The sequence below is a fragment of the Cervus elaphus genome, chromosome 24 (genome assembly GCF_910594005.1).
Source record: "Cervus elaphus chromosome 24, mCerEla1.1, whole genome shotgun sequence".
NCBI classification, from domain to species: Eukaryota; Metazoa; Chordata; class Mammalia; order Artiodactyla; family Cervidae; genus Cervus; species Cervus elaphus.
This window is the reverse complement of record NC_057838.1, coordinates 28946709-28962557: the sequence shown is the minus strand read 5'-3', so window position 1 is coordinate 28962557 and position 15849 is coordinate 28946709. Positions and strand designations below refer to the sequence as shown.

The window sequence follows — 15849 nt, the reverse complement described above, 5'->3', positions numbered from 1 at the left end:
ACACGTCCATCCCCTCCCTCTGAAGCCCCCCTCCCCCCTCCCTCTGAAGCCCCCTCCCTCTGAAGCCCCCCTCCCCCCCCCTCTGAAGCCCCCTCCCTCTGAAGCCCCCCTCCCCCCTCCCTCTGAAGCCCCCTCCCTCTGAAGCCCCCTCCCTCTGAAGCCCCTTCCCTCTGAAGCCCCCCTCCCTCTGAAGCCCCCCTCCCTCTGAAGCCCCCCTCCCCCCTCCCTCTGAAGCCCCCTCCGTCTGAAGCCCCCTCCGTCTGAAGCCCCCTCCCTCTGAAGCCCCTTCCCTCTGAAGCCCCCCTCCCTCTGAAGCCCCCCTCCCTCTGAAGCCCCCCTCCCTCTGAAGCACCCCTCCCTCTGAAGCCCCCCTCCCCCCTCCCTCTGAAGCCCCCTCCTTCTGAAGCCCCCCTCCCCCCCCTCTGAAGCCCCCTCCCTCTGAAGCCCCCCTCCCCCTGAAGCCCCCTCCCTCTCTAGGTCACCACAGCACTGGGATGAGCTCCCTGTGTTACGCAGCAAACCCCCACTAGCTGCCTGTTTCACACATGATAGTGTATATGCATCAGTGCTTGTCCTCACCATCTTTAAGGGCTTACCTTGTACCCTCTGTCCTTACCACTGAGGAGGTTACTGATAAAAGCTCTGGGGTCCCCTAGAGTGAGTTTCCCCCACATTTGCAGCTCTGGAAGGCAGAAGGTTGAATGGCCAGTGCTAAGAGTCTCGGACGCCGGCAGGGTGATCGGGGACGGGGCTCTCCCCGGAGGACACAGCGCGAGCCTGGGGACGTGTCTGCCCTGCCTCCTTCCCTTCCCAGGTGGTCTTTCTCTCGACTACACAGGCCTTTCCTTGTTCTGTGGGAAATCGGACAGGAAGCTGGCGTTTTCCTAGAAGGATGCTCTGAGCCAAGTTTGTTCTTCCTGTGCCCCGTCTCTTCCCCGCCATGAGCCCTACTTTCTCAGCAGCCTACGAGGTGACTTGAAGCTCAAAGCTGTGGGCAAAGAGGAAGGAGCTGTTTGTGGCCATGTCATCGTTTCTCTCCTGGGGAGTGGAGACTGTTACTGTGGTTACCCCCGTGACCACGTGGGTTCCTGGCCGTGTTGGGCACTGAGATTCTGAATGAGTCGACAAAGGGATCTTGGGGCTGAAAAGGAGCCCGTGGTCCTTCTGCCCTCTGCCCTCCACTCAGGACGTGTCAGCCCCATTTTCAGGTGAAGCAGCGAAGGCTCTAAGAGGTTGTATGACGTGCCCGGGGCTGCAGAGGGAGGTGGTGGCAAGGGCCAGACGGCAGACTGGACCCCCAGCCCTGCAGCCCCTGTGAGCCCCGGTGCTGCTGCCACCGCGCCTGGCATGTAGCCCTCATCCTGGTCAGGCTCAGGCCAAGCCCTTACCCTCCGGGTAGGAGCCACTGTGGCTCCCATTTCACAGATGAGCAGAGACGCTCAGAGATTTTAATAAAACAGATAGGTGTTGGTTCCCTATTTAAAACATACCTCCGTCCCCCTCGTCTCCTCCATGAAGATGAAGCGAGTGATGATGTCCCTGATCTGGGGGGACCTAGAGCCCCTCTGTCCCCCCTCTTCAGTGCACACTCATTTCCCCCCACCCCCGGCCGATGCGCGTGCTCGGAGGACCCAGGCAGACCTTGCACAGCTCTAGGAGCACCGGCCCGGAGACCTGCCAGGCTGGACTGCACCCTGGAGCCGGACGAGGAGCAAGTGACAGAGGCGCAGTGGCTGCTGGAGGGGAGAGCAGCCCCAAGTGGCTTGAAAAGACCCCTTTGGCCTCAGGGTCATCTGGTGAGTGGGGGTCGGGTGCACTGGGGGTGGGACTTGGTCTCGAAAGCTTCTAGGTCTGAAACTCCACTTTGGGAAACAAGTTCGGAGGGTGTGGAGGGGCCTGCGATGATTGAGACGGGACCCCAGGACTGGAGGGGTTGGGAGAGCAGAGCCAGGGTCACGGCCCGTGTCAGGGCCCCCTCCACCTCCAGACTTGCAGGCTCCCAGTTCTAGCTGAAGCACTGCCTACCGTTCCCTCTGTGGAAACTAGAAACTTCTGCATCTGAGCTGGCTTAGACCTTGCCCTGCTGGACCTGGCTGGTGCAATGGGAAAGTTCCCTCATTTTAGTCTAAGGATTTGCAGACTGGTGTTGAGGGGGAATGTGAAAGGTGGGATCTCACACGTGGGGGAGGAGGTGCTGGTGAGGGTCAGAGGGTGTGGGTTGGGGATTTCACCCCTGACTCACAGGGATCGGGGGAGAGGCTGGGAGTCGGTGGAGGGAGGGCGAGGAGACTTCCTGGGCCACCTGCTCTCTCTCTGCCAGATGGGTGATGGGGATACAGGGCTTGGGGACTGGAGTCCCCCCAGACCATGGGTCCCACCTCTGCCCCACACAGGCAGTGGCCTCTCAAGCCAGTGAGCTCTCCCAGCTGAACCTCTGTCCTTTGTCTCTAAATGAGGGCCCAAGACCAGCCTTAATGACCTCACGGGCGGTTGTAGAGGTTAAATGCTAAGCAGGAGGGTGAAGCAGCGGTGTGGGCAGCAGCACGTAGTTACCAGGCTCCCCTGGGCGATTCTGATTTCCCTGCATGGAGGTGTCTTTCTCGACATTAACTCTTGTTGGGACCATTCGCCGGTTTTCTAAGCACGCACACCTCCTTGCACCCACCTTCCCCACACAGGTGGGGAACTCATAAAATGCCTTCACACCCTCTTTCTCCTAGCCCTCTTTGCCCCTCCATGCACAATTCACCAAAGCCTAAGCAAGCCTGGTGGGCTCCATTCTCATCTATAGGTGGGGATTGGTCCACCTGTCCAGGGTGCTGCCCCCCATAAGTTAAAGTCAGATAAGGTCTGCGAGGTCCCTGAGTCCATCAGAAGGTTTTCTCTAGGGAAACGTCTCCAGTCTGTGAGCAGCGCTTTCTTCCTGGTGTCTGTCTGCAGGCTCCCCTTTGCAATCGCCTGGTGTCTGCTGGCCCCTCCCTTCCCCTCTGCTTGGGGCTCATCCTGCTGTGGCACAGTTACTTAGGTATTTGCCTGCTGATGGGCAAAGACCTCCCAGAGCCCAGCGGTACAGAGTCCATTATTCCCTCCACTGCCGGAGGCATAAAACTGCAGCGACCCACCTGGATTTCCAGTTCATCTTCTGCACTTTCTGCCTGACTTCTGGGCCAAGCCAGCCTCCCAGGGCCTCAGGGCTTCAGCGTGACTGCTGGCTTCTTGGATTCCTTTCTCTGCTGGAAAGAGGAGGTGTTCTTAGGACTCTAAGCCCCGCTGTCCGTCCAGAAGCAGAGTGAGGTACAGGCCTGCGTTTAGACCCAGAGGCCTCCTTTGTGCTCTGGGGGAAGGCTGAAGCCCAGAACAGGTGAGGTCAGGTCACACAGCTCAGGGCAGGGCTGGAAGGAGTGTCCCATTCAGAACGCGGGGCTCGTGGGGAGACGTCGCACCTGCACTCTCTGATGTTTGAGGCTCAGGGAGCTGGGGCCCACCATGGCCAAGTCCACCCGGAGTGTACTGAGGAGCAGCAGGCTGCAGACGGTCCCCGGGGCAGGCATGGCCTCAGCTGGCTGGGGACACACGGGCCTGGAGGAGAGACTCCGGACCACGTGCCTCTCCTCCCCTCCCCTCCCCTCCCCTCTCACCCAGAGTTCCATCCTCCTGCCCGAGCCCTGCAATCAGCCCCAGGGCTCTGACCTAGACCTGGGGCCGCGATTGCTGAGCAGACAGCTTAGTGCCCTATGTGCCTGCCTCCCCCAGTAGGAGTGGTGGGAGGACGTGGGTGCTCTTTGCCAAGAATGTTCATTCAGAGGCAGAGTGTTTGACAGTGGGACTCCCCACGTCCTCTGTCCCAGGCCCCGATGAGGGATGAGGAAGCTGAACCAGCAAGGTCCCAGGAGACTGTGTTCAGATGGCCCTGCAGACACTCAGCTGTCAGGGCAAGATAAACCCATAAAAACAGGTCCCCACAGAGGAGAGCCGCCAGAGTGCCTGCTTGGGAGTCGTTTATTTGGCTGTGCCGGGTCTTCATTGCTGCATGGATTTTTCTCTGGTTGCGGCGAGTGGGAGCTCTCATGTTGAGGACACGGGCTCAGTAGTCGTGGCACATGGGTCCATGGCTCCTCGGCATGTGGCATCTCCCCAGAACAGGGATCGAACCCGTCTCCTGCATTTGCGGGAGGATTCTTTACCACTGAGCCACCAGGCAAGTCCCTGTTTTAAACTGCAGTCCCATCTCAGGGCAGCCCAGCATCTGGGTGCTGATTAACATTCCTTGGGAACTAAAAATGTTCATGACGCCCTCTGGGTAGAAATCAGCGGCGGAGGTCAGATGCCCTGAGATTGCTGGGGTGGCCTGGGGCAGCCGTCTGCTCCTCCTGTCCCCAAGCGTGCCCAGCCCTGGCTTGGGTGAGAGGGAGGGGGGTGGCCTTGGCCTGTCTGCGGTTCCCTTCCTGCGGGGACAGGATCACTTGATCTCAGGAGCACGTCCTGCCCCAGCCTTGGCTGCTCTCCATGAGGGATTCTGCTCTGGCTCTCATAGCCTCAAGCCTATAGGACTCCAGCTTGTGGAATTTTCAGGCCTCTCCAAGGGAAGCCCATTTTTCAGATGAAGAAACTGCAGGAGAGCTGGGCAGGGACCATCTCCAACACGGGCTGAACTCCGGCGCTTTCTCCTGGGTGATGCTGATGGCTCGGCTCAGCCTTTCCTAACGTGTGCGCTGGTCTCCCCAGTCGCAGCCAGGCTCTGAGAGGGAGCAGAGGGGCCCTGGGGCAGGAGGGCTGGGACCTGGTGCTGGCTCCGGTGACCACACACATTGGCTTTGGGGGAGTCAGCGTCCCCCTGCTCAGGGCCGCCTCTCAGAGTGGCTTTCAGGATTAACTGAGGTGATAGGTGTGAAATCCTTTACAACCTGTCAAGTATCATGCAGATAACAACTATTTTTTGTACCCCGGCCAGCCTGTGCTATGTCAGACGTTCTCGGATGAAGAGTTCATCAACCATGTGGGGGTCAACCATGCCTGCCCCAGGCCCCTTCATGACACAGGACGCTCGGGCGAGGACTCCTGAGGGCTTGGTGAGTTGTCTGCGTAGACCTTCTAGCGTTTTGGAGGAGGAACTCACTTCTGACAGGGCTCTGGCTGGGAGGGTAGGAAGGGCCCCACTGGCAATGCAACAGAGCTTTGAGGGGAAGCCCTGCGGCAAGCAGCGGGCGGGAGCGGAGATGAACAGCACGCATGTCTGGGGCCCCAGTCAGAAGGTGGGATGCTCGGAGGGTGGCAGACGTGGGGATAGATCGTAAGGAAAGGCCTCGAAGGAGATGCTGGGTGAGGATAAGCACAGTTTGGGAGCTGCTGGGACAAGGTGTTGAGGCTGGATCTGGAGGAGGGAGGCTACGAAGGCTCCTGAGGGGAAGAGTGACCCAACACGACCTTAAAGACCCGTGAGGCTGAGGAGAGCCTCTTCATGAGGAGAAAAGCGAAGGCCCTGAAGACCACAGTCTCCCCAGAGCCACGCAGCCCTCAGCGGCAGTGCTGGCTGCCCACCCAGGCTCTGAGCACGACAGAGTTGGGGTCGGGGAGCCAGCAGACTGGAGGTCATCCAGTGACCTCCTGACGCAGATGGACCTCGGGGGGCACTGGACCCCTGTGGAGACTCTAGGGACAGTGTGGGCCCAGGAGGGGCTGGCTGAGCCCCCTCAGGGCACTGCAGGGGCTGAGAATCAATACCTCTGCTGGGAAGCTTCTCTCCACCAGCGCACCACCGTGGAGGCTAGAACCCCTCCTTCAGTCCCAGCAGAGGGTAAGCATGTCACCCGGAGGCCTTCGCCCTTGGGGGCCACCTGAGCTCAGGTCTGGGGGCCCAGAAGGCCTGAAGGTGGGGCAGGGTGGGAAAACACACCCCCCACAGGCAAACACCCACGCTCTCTTGCTGTGTTATCTCTGAAAACAGAAATGTGCCTGCAAGTTGGAAACGACCCCAAGCACATCCCGAAGAGTTGAGGCTGGGTCGGGGAGGAAGGAAGGGGTGAAGGATGTCAGAACCACTGAGGGAGCGGAAGCGGTGCCCAGGAAGTACCTCATTGCATACCCCCAGCTGTGGGACTGGGGTGGGAACCCACTAGGATCTGGACCCCAGAGGCCTTTGGAGGAGAACAGTGTACCTTAAGCCAATGTTAACTGATGCTGAAGCTGAAACTCCAATACTTTGGCCACCTGATGGGAAGAACTGACTCATTTGAAAAGACCCTGATGCTGGGAAAGATTGAAGGTGGGAGGAGAAGGGGATGACAGAGGATGAGATGGTTGGACGGCATCATCAACGCAATGGGCAAGAGTTTGAGTAGGCTCCAGGAGTGGGTGATGGACAGAGAAGCCTGGCGTGCTGCAGTCCATGGGGTCACAAAGAGTTGGACATGACTGAGCAACTGAAGTGAACTGAAGATAAACTCCCTCTCCACATATATTGGAGGGCGTCCCTCATGGCTCAGATGGTAAAGAATCTGCCTGCAATGCAGGAGACCTAGGTTTGATCCCTGGATGGGGAAGATCCCCTGGAGAAGGGAATGGCAACCCACTCCAGTATTCTTGCCTGGAGAATCCCCACAGACAGAGGAGCCTGGCGGGCTACAGTTCATGGGGTCACAGTCAGACACAACTGAGCAACTAACACCACATGTATCTGAGCTTCTTATTCTGGAAAACTTCTAACATAGAAAGCAGAGTAATACAGTGAGTCTCCAAGCATCCATCATCAGTTTCGACATGTATTAGCATCTTGCTTCATGTTTTTATCCCACTTACTGTTTTTCCTTTTAGGGGAATATTTTAAAAGCAAATCTCGGCAGTTATGTAATTTCAACCTTAAAAGCTTCAGTATGTATCTTTAACAGATAAAACACACTCTGTTAGTCTGTAACAGCCCCGGACCTGTACCTGATTATTTTTTTTATTGTTCCTTTCTACATTTACTAGCATTTTTTCCTTCAGCAATTATTTTATCATCATGATACACAGTTTGTACAGGAAAGGCAAGAAAAATACATGATTTTTTTTTCTTCTTATTTTCAAAGTAAGGTCATTGTTCTAGCAACCTTCAAAATTTTTCCCCTATCACACACTCAAAGGGTTTTTAAAATATGTGTTTCAATCAATTACAGTCATTATTTTTGATGCTTCCATATTTGAAGACTTGATTGCTGTGTGCTTTTGACACAACCCTATTGTTTTTTGATAGCTTCCTTGTTATGACTGAGCATCTAACACTTTTGTTTTCTTCTGTCCCGTTAAGAAACCCTGGGCTCATTTTGTGCGTGCCCTTCCAGCTTCTGACCCTAATCTGTAATACCTTTAAGAAATGTTGGTTTCTTTTAGTGGGAAATAGTTTTTAAAGACCACAGTCTGGGACTTCCCTGATGGTCCAGTGGTTAAGAATCCACCTGACAACGCAAGGGACATAGGTTCGATCCTTGGTCCCGGAGGATTCCACATGCCACGGAGCAGCTAAGCCTGGGCACCACACTACTGAGCCCTTGCGCCCTAGAGCCCAAGCACCACAGCTGGAGAAAGCCTGCTCACAGCAGCAAGGACCCAGGGCAGCCACAAATAAATAAAAATATTTTCTTTACAAAAGATCGCAGTCTGGATGCTAATTATTTATATTGCTTCTAGGCCTTTTCGGTGCAGAGATGAGAAAAGATACAGTTTTTAGGAGAAAAATAGGTCATGAGTCAATAGTGTTATTTCCAAGTAAAACCTAAGGGGACGGTGCTTTCAGTTCTTGAGTTGTTTACTGAAATCCCTTCTTTTACCTTAAAAATCTTGGTTTCTTTTTTTTTTTTTTGTTTCTAATTACAGTAACAAAATTACTTTTCTCTTGCTCTGTCTTATGGTATCAACATAATATTTTCAAAATAAGATGATTGCAATTACTACAAACCATAGAACTACTAAATACAGCCTATTAGGAATATACAGTTTAAAACACTTGAATACTTATTTTCCTTCTGTGGTTATGGATTGGGCTTGATATATAAGTAAAATTACATCCGTTTGTTCTTTCAGCTTTTAGGGACTTTTCCCTCTTTAACTGTTACTTACTAAGCATCACATGCTTCCAAAGTCAGTGCATAGGACAAGGTACACGTGTGTGTGCCTGTGTGCTAAGTCACTTCAGTCGTGTCTGACTCTTTGTGACCCCATGGACTGTAGCCTACCAGGCTCCTCTGTCCATGCGATTCTCCAGGCAAGAATACTGGGGAGGGTGGCTATTTCCTTCTCCAGGGGATCTTCCCGACCCAGGGATTGAACCTGCTTCTCCTGGGGCTCCTGCACTGCGGAGCAGAGACTATTACCTTCCATTTCTGTCCCCTTCTCTTTCCTGTTTTCTCTTTCCTCTATAGGTAACTATTTTTACTGTGATTTTTTTTTTCTTCAACCCCTAAGTTATTTAGATATGTACATATTGGTTACATTTCCAAATGCTTGAAGATTTTTCCAAATATTCTATTATTGATATCTAGGTATTGCCATTATAATCCAAGAATATGTTCTTGATGATTTTAGTTCTTTTAAATTTGTTAAAGAATGTTTGAGGGTCCAGAAATGAGTCTATCTTAATGGGTATTCCAGATGTACTTGAATGCATTTAAGTGTTGTTGGGTGAAATATTCTATGGTCAGTTACGTCAAGCTGACTGATAGGTTTGTGTATGTATTCCATAACCTTTTTTTTTTTTTTAGGGGATGTACTTGTTCTGCTGCTAAAAGAGGAGTGTTAAGATCTCCAGCTGGAATTGGAAATGACTTCTCTTCAGTTCTGTGAGTTTTTGTTTCACATATTTTGAAGCTGTTTTAGGTGCATGTGTATTTAGGATTGTTGCCTTCTTGATGAATCAGTCATTTTATTATTATGTCCTTTTTAAAAAATCCTTTATAAGTATTTGTTGTCCTGAAGTCTACTTTATCGGATACTTCTTGTTCTAGAATCAGTTTTACGTCATTATAAAACAGATACTTCATCTTTCTTTTGATTAGTGTGTATATAGGATATCTTCTAAAACATTTCCATTGTTTTAATCTGCATTCATGTTTAAAGTAGGTTTTATATAAACAGCATGTAGTTGGTTGGTTTTTTTTTTAATCTATCCTGATAATCTCTCTTGATCAGGGCCTTTTACTTGGGAGTGTTTAGTCTATTTATTGTAATCACCTATATAGTTTGGTATAAACCTACTAGCTGTTTTCTATTTGACTCATCTGTTCTTTGTTCCTTTTTTTTCTCTTCTCATGCCCATTTTTGGACCATTTTTTTGTGGTATTATGTTAATCACTGGTGACTTATTAACTATATTCTTTGCTTTATTCTTTTAGTGGTTGACCTAGGATTTAAAACACAGCTTCACCACAACATACCTTGAACAGATAGGATATTCCTTTTATATACTATAAATCCTTGAAACAGAATACTTTGATTTCCCTGCTGCCATTATTTGTGCTATTTCACACATTTTATTTCTATATGCTATAACCTCCACAGTGTACTTTGGATAGTCAGTATTTTTAGAGATATTAAAGAAATGAAAGAAAATCTCCTATTCACCCAGATCTTTTCTATTTCTGGTGTTCCTTATTCCTTTGTATAGATTCAGATTTTCATCTGGTATTATTTTCCTTCTACCTGAAGAAATTACTTTCACATTTCTTGTATTTCAGCTCTGATGGTAATTCATTGTTGCAGTTTTTACTTGAAAAAGAGTTTATTTCATCTTTAAAAAAGGATATTTTCACTAGGTTTAGAATTCCAAGCTAACAGGCTTTTTTCTTCCAGCACGTCTGACATTAATCTTCTAATGCTTTACAAAATTTCTGATGAGAAGTTGGCTGCCATTGTTATATTTGTTCCTTTATCTGTAATATCTGTTTTCTCTGGCTGCTTTTTTAACTTCAGTTTTACTACAGTGTGTGTGAGGTTCTCTGACTTCCTAGAATCTGTAGGGTTATAGTTCTAATCCAGCTTGAAAAAAATTTTGGCTGTTTCTTCAAAGATTTTTGGCCTTACATGTATTTTAAACTACTTAATATTGTAGTAACTTACCTGTTATTTTTTTTTGGAGGGGTCTTGTCTCTTTTTCTTTCTGTGCTTCAGTTTGTGTAATTTTTATTGCTGAATTCAGACTTACTGATCTTTCCTTCAACAGTGTCTAATGTCTGTGAACTCCCATCCAGTGTATTACTTTAGATAATGAATTGTTCATTGCTAGAGACTCCATTTGCAACTTTCTTGCATCCCCCATTTTTCACTTTTAAATGAAAGCATGGGACTCTGCTCCTAGTTTTGACAGTTCTCACATTGGCTTGTTGAGTTTTCTATCTAGAAGGGATGTGTATTTGATCATAATTCTTGGGTTACTTGACTCAAAGGGCCTTAAAAGCTTGCCTTTCTCCTGCCCGTGCTGAAATCACACTGGTGTTATGGCTGTGAGTGGTTTGGCCCTACTCCTTCACATTCGAGAGCTTGACGACCTACCTTAATGTCATCTGGGGGTTTCTTTTGCTCTCCTAGTGGCTTTGTTTTTGTGAAAGTACTGAAAACCTATGTGGCTGTTCTGCCATCTTGTCCTCACCAGAACTCTCTCTCTTTTACATTACCCTTCCATTCGTCTCATCTGGGTTTGGCAACTGCCCTGGAAGATGGATGCAACCCTGTATTTCACTCCACTGGCTTATTTTATTTTAACAAATTTGAACTATTTCCCTTAGGAATGGCTAACATGTTACTCCCCTAAGCATAAACGGTTGAGGGCGGTAATTTCATTTACTTCCAGCTTACTGTCGTTGATCTTGGTGGTGTAAGGTACAAACACAGCTTATGGCCAGGAGCCCAATGACCTATCACTAAACTCACTGTGTGACTGGGGCCAGTCCCCTCTCGTTATTCATTCATTGATGGCAGCAGGCACTGCACGGAGGACCAGGCCTGCCCTTGGGAGCACAGAGAGTGTGAGAAAAAGCAGAAATGTAGCGCTCACTAGAATTCAGTGTAGTCTGTGTCCACTGAGAAGCCTGAGCAGAGCTGCCTTCGTGGCCTTTCTTTTCGTATCTGAATAATGGAAGGAAAGAAGCAACTATTGTCCTACTGTTGTCTAAAGGCTTGGATTTTGCAGACTGAGTGGGCCAGCCCGCTGTGGCCTCACTTCAGCCAAAGTAGTTTCACTTTTTTTTTCCATTTTATATGTTATCATCTAATATTTAAGATTTTTAATGTTACTCTTTTTTAAAAATTGGAGGATAATTAACAATGTTGTATAGCCTTCTGCCATACAACAACGTCAATCAGTCATAAGTGTATGTATGTCCCCTCCCTCCCACTTGATCTAAGATTTACTTCAAAGCAGAGGTTCTGCTGCTGAGAAACGCACAAGGAACCTGTAGAAGAGGGGCCCACACTGACCTGTGTCCACAGCTTCCTGCAGTGAGCGGCCTGACCTCTCATCTCCACGCGCACAGAAAGGCCTGGTGGGAGCGCCACTCCTTGCTGACCTCTGAGGACCCTTGCCCCGTCTCAGCCCCCTCTGAGGATCAGGAGCCTCTCTGATCCACCCTTGAAAGGACTAATTTCAGAGTCCTGGTGACAGTGGATCATGGACCCGTGTGGATTGTGATGCCAACACCGGCGTTAGCACGTGGCCGTGGCAGCTTCTGAACTTCTTGCCGGCTTGCTCATCAATGAGGCGAGGGGTGTGTGTCTGCACAGGACGGCTGTGCTGCTTCACGCAGGTCTCAGGAAATCCCAGCTGCTGCTGTGACTTCTGTTCCAGGTCGTGGTCCTGGGGCCTCTGGTGAGAGGTGATCTCTGGTTCAGGGTTGGTTAGGATCGAACTGTGTTCTCCTCGCTCTGTGCCCTAGACTGTCAGCCCTGTGGTAGTCCAACCTTTGGCGCCAGCTTCCTCAGGCCCCAGGCCTGTGCTAATAGCCCAGGTCCCTGTGGCCAAAGGGAATTTTGTTAGGCATTTTTTATGTTTTAAAGATTATTTTATCTTGGAGGATTGTTGATTTGCAGTGTTGTGTTTATTTGAAGTATACAGCAGTGTGATTCAGGTATAAACAGACATATGTATATATAAATTTCTCATGGCTTCTTTTTGCATATAGGTTATGACAGAATGGTGAGTAGAGTTCACTGTCCTCTATAGTAGGCCCTTGTTGATTATCTATTTTATAAATGTTACTGAAAGTGTTAGTCGCTCAGTCGTGTCCAACTCTTTGTGAGTCCCTGGACTGTAGCCCAGCAGGCTCCTCTGTCAATGGAATTCTCAAGGCAAGTATACTGGAGTGGGTTGCCATACCCTTCGCCAGGGGATCCCAACCCAGAGACCGAACCTGGGTCTCCTGCATTGCAGACTTCTTTACTGTCTGAGCCGCCAGGAAAGCCCATAAATATTAGTGGGTGTTGCTTAAACCCAGCCTCCTCATTTATCCCCCCCAACTTTCCCTTTGGTAACCCTAACTGTATCATCTGTGAGTCTGTTTCTGTTTTGTAAATTAGTTCAATTCTATCAATTTTTATATTTTCATATTCTACCTGTAAGTGATATCATATGTGTCTTTCTCTGTCTGACTTAGTGTGGACATCTCCCGGTCCATCCATTTTGCTGCAAATGACATTATTTCCTTGTTTTCTGGCTGAGTCACAGTCCATGCAGTGCATGTAGCGTGCCTCTCTCCGTTCATCTGTCGATGGACATTTCGGTTGTCCCCATGCCGTGTGTGTGCGTGCTTAGTTGCTCAGTTACATCTGACTCTTTGCAGCCCCATGGATTGTAGCCCACCAGGCTCCTCCATTCATGGCTTTTCTCAGAGGAGAATACTGGAGTGGGTAGCCTTTCCCTTCTCCAGGGAATCTTCCCAACCCAGGGATTGAACCAGGCCTCCCGCATTGCAGGTGGATTCTTTACCAGCTGAGCCACAAGGGAAGCCCCAGAATACTGGATTAGGTGGCCTATCCAGCCCATCTTATTAGGGTAAGAGTCATTTATTTACATCCCCACAGCCCTTGTGAATCAATGTTAAGCACCAATTTGCAAGTTGTAGTTGCGAGCACTGGCCACAAGACAGCAGGATTTCTTCATGGCAACTCTGGTTACTGGGACAACCAGAGCCCTAGGGAAAGTCTTGTTCCTGGGTTGTCCATTAGAGTGTAGTGGACGAGCACAAATAACCAAGGGCCAGTCTCATCACTGCTCCTTCCTCACCCTTCGCCTCCAGATAGATTGGAATCCCTGCCAAGCTGCTATGCTCAGGGGTTGTCATTTGTAAGTGGGGTGCCTCTAAGGAAGTGGGAACTCAGAGGACATGGGAGACCAGATGACTTTTCAAAGCTCTTCTCGCCTGAAGGGACCATCATTTTAGGGGTCCTTTAGGCTTGATTTATCTGCAAGAGGGGGCCACCTGGATCTAAAGATTGTGGTCACATCCAGAGGGGACCAGACACTAGAGGTCCCATTGTTGGCACAACCTCCCCAGGACCCTCAGCCAAAGGAGTGTCTAGCCTTGGAATCTAAGCCTCCTTTGGGATGAGATACCAGCCCAGGTCACCAAGGCCTGAAGGAAATATGGTACGTACTTATTTTAATTAAAAACTTAAAAAATTACATATTTTTATTTTTGGCTGCATTGCATCTTAGTTGCAGCATTCAGGGTCTTCACTGTGGTATGGGCTACTCTAGTTGTGGCATGTGAATTCTAGAGCATGCGGGCTCAGTAGTTTCACCCCTTGGGCCTAGTTGCTCTGAGGCAAGTAAGATCTTAGTTCCCCAAGAGGATCAAACCTGCATGCCCTGCATAGGAAGTCATATTCTTAACCACTGGACCACCAAGGAAAACCCAAAGATACTGAACATATTTTCATGTGATTTTTTTTTTCTTTAAAGAATGGGAGGAAAATTTTTCTCTTGAAATGGCATTAAGAGTTGGCCCTGTACTGAATTTGTTTTCATTTACCAACTGCAGGGCATTTCTTGAGGGAAGAGGTCATTTACAGTCCCATAGGCTTTGTGAATATTAAGCACCCTTAAGCACCAGCTTTCCCTTCATGAATCACAGCCTTGTAGTGGTGAAGGGGCTTGCATAACTCAGTGGAGCTATGAGCCATGAAGGCCACCCAAGATGGACAGGTCATAGTGAAGAGTTCTGACAAAATGTGGTCCACTGGAGAAAGGAATGGCAACCCACTTGAGTATTTTTGCCTAGAAAACCTCACGGACAGAATGAAAAGGCAACAAGTTATGACGCCGGGAGAGGCCCACTGCCCCCCGCCCCAGGTTATAATGCATCCAGTATCCTAGTGGAGCACAGTTACTAATAGCCCCAGTAAGAAACAAGCCACTGGGCCAAAGTGGGAGTGACACTCAGCTGTGGATGTGTCTGGTGGTGACAGAACCAGATGGTCTGGTTGAAAGGTGGTGGTAAAAGATGTGTCTGATGCTGTAAAGAACAATATTGCCTAGGAACCTTGAATATTAGGTCCACAAATCAAGGTAAATTGGACATAGTCAAGCAGGAGATGGCTTGACTGAACATCAACATCTTAGGAATCAGCCAACTAAAGTGGACAGGAATAGGCAAATTTAATTCAGGTGACTATTATATTTACTACTGTGGGCACGAATCCCTTAGAAGAAATGGAGTAGCCCTCATAGTCAACAAGAGTCTGAAATGTGGTATTTGAGTGCAATCTCAAAAACAACAGAAGGATCTCGGTTCATTTCCAAGGCAAACCATTCAACATCACAGTAATCCAAGTCTATGTCCCAACCACTAATGCTGAAGAAGCTGAAGTTGACCCATTCTGTGAAGACCTACATACAACGCCTTCTAGAACTAACACCAAAAAGAGATATCATTTTCCTCATAGGGAACTGGAATAAAAAAGTAGGAAGTCAAGAGAAACCGAGAATAACAGGAAAGTTTGACTGTGAATTACAAAATGAAGCAGGGCAAAGGCTAAGAGTTTGCCAAGAGAACCCATTGGTCATAGCAAATACCCTCTTCCAACAACCCAAGAGACGACTCCACACATGGACATAACCAGATGGTCAGTACTAAAATCAGACTGATTGTTCTTTGCAGCCAAAAATGGAGAAGCTCTATACAGTCCATGAAAACAACGCCTGGAACTGACTGTGGCTCAGATCATGAGCTCCTTACTGAAAAATTCAGACTTAACTGAAGAAAGTAGGGAAAACCACTAGACCATTCAGGTATGACCTGAATCAAATCCCTTATGACTATACAGTGGAAGTGAGAAATAGATTTAAGGGATTAGATCTGATAGACAGAGTGCCCGAAGAACTATGGATGGAGGTTCGTAACATTGTACAAGAGGCAGTGACCAAGACAATCCCAAGGAAAAAGAGATGTAAGAAGGCAAAGTGGTTGTCTGAGGAAGCCTTACAAGTAGCTGAGGAAAAAAAAGAAGCAAAAGGCAAGGGAGACAGGGAAAGATATACCCAACTGAATGCAGAGTTCCAGAAAACAGTGGAGAGAGATAACAAGGCCTTCTTAAATAAACAATGTAAAGAAACAGAGGAAAACGATAGAATGAGAATGAGTAGAGATCTCTCCAAGAAAACTGGAGATATCAAGGAAACATTTCATGAAAGGGTGGGCCCAATAAAGAAAAGAAACAATAAGGACCTAACAGAGCCAAAGAGACTGATTAAGAAGAGGTGACAAGAATACACAGAAAAACTATGCAAGAAAGATCTTAATGACCTGGATAACTGTGATGGTATGGTCAATCACTTAGAGCCAGACATCTGGAGTGTGAGGTCCAGTGGGCCTTAGAAAGCATCACTAC

General features: G+C 48.8%; 2 long non-coding RNA genes across 5 annotated transcripts in view; one reads left to right on the top strand and one right to left on the bottom strand.

The window, feature by feature from the left end:
• Window positions 1-15849, bottom strand: part of LOC122682497 — a 31548-nt gene that overhangs the window by 1510 nt on the left and 14189 nt on the right. The window contains exons 1-2 of one of the 3 annotated variants that reach the window (XR_006337400.1): window positions 3444-3591; window positions 3123-3233 (exon numbers count right to left, since the gene is read on the bottom strand). This is a non-coding gene — a long non-coding RNA (uncharacterized LOC122682497). Of the gene's footprint in view, window positions 1-3122; window positions 3234-3443; window positions 3592-15849 lie in introns of those variants that run through there. The other 2 variants (XR_006337401.1, XR_006337402.1) reach the window with 2 other exon arrangements.
• Window positions 470-12207, top strand: LOC122682495. Of its 2 annotated transcripts, none has more exons than XR_006337399.1 (4): window positions 470-1796; window positions 4952-5069; window positions 8733-8810; window positions 11455-12207. It is a non-coding gene; the product is annotated as an uncharacterized LOC122682495 (long non-coding RNA). The 2 variants fall into 2 exon arrangements; XR_006337398.1 differs by having other exon boundaries at window positions 11371-12207.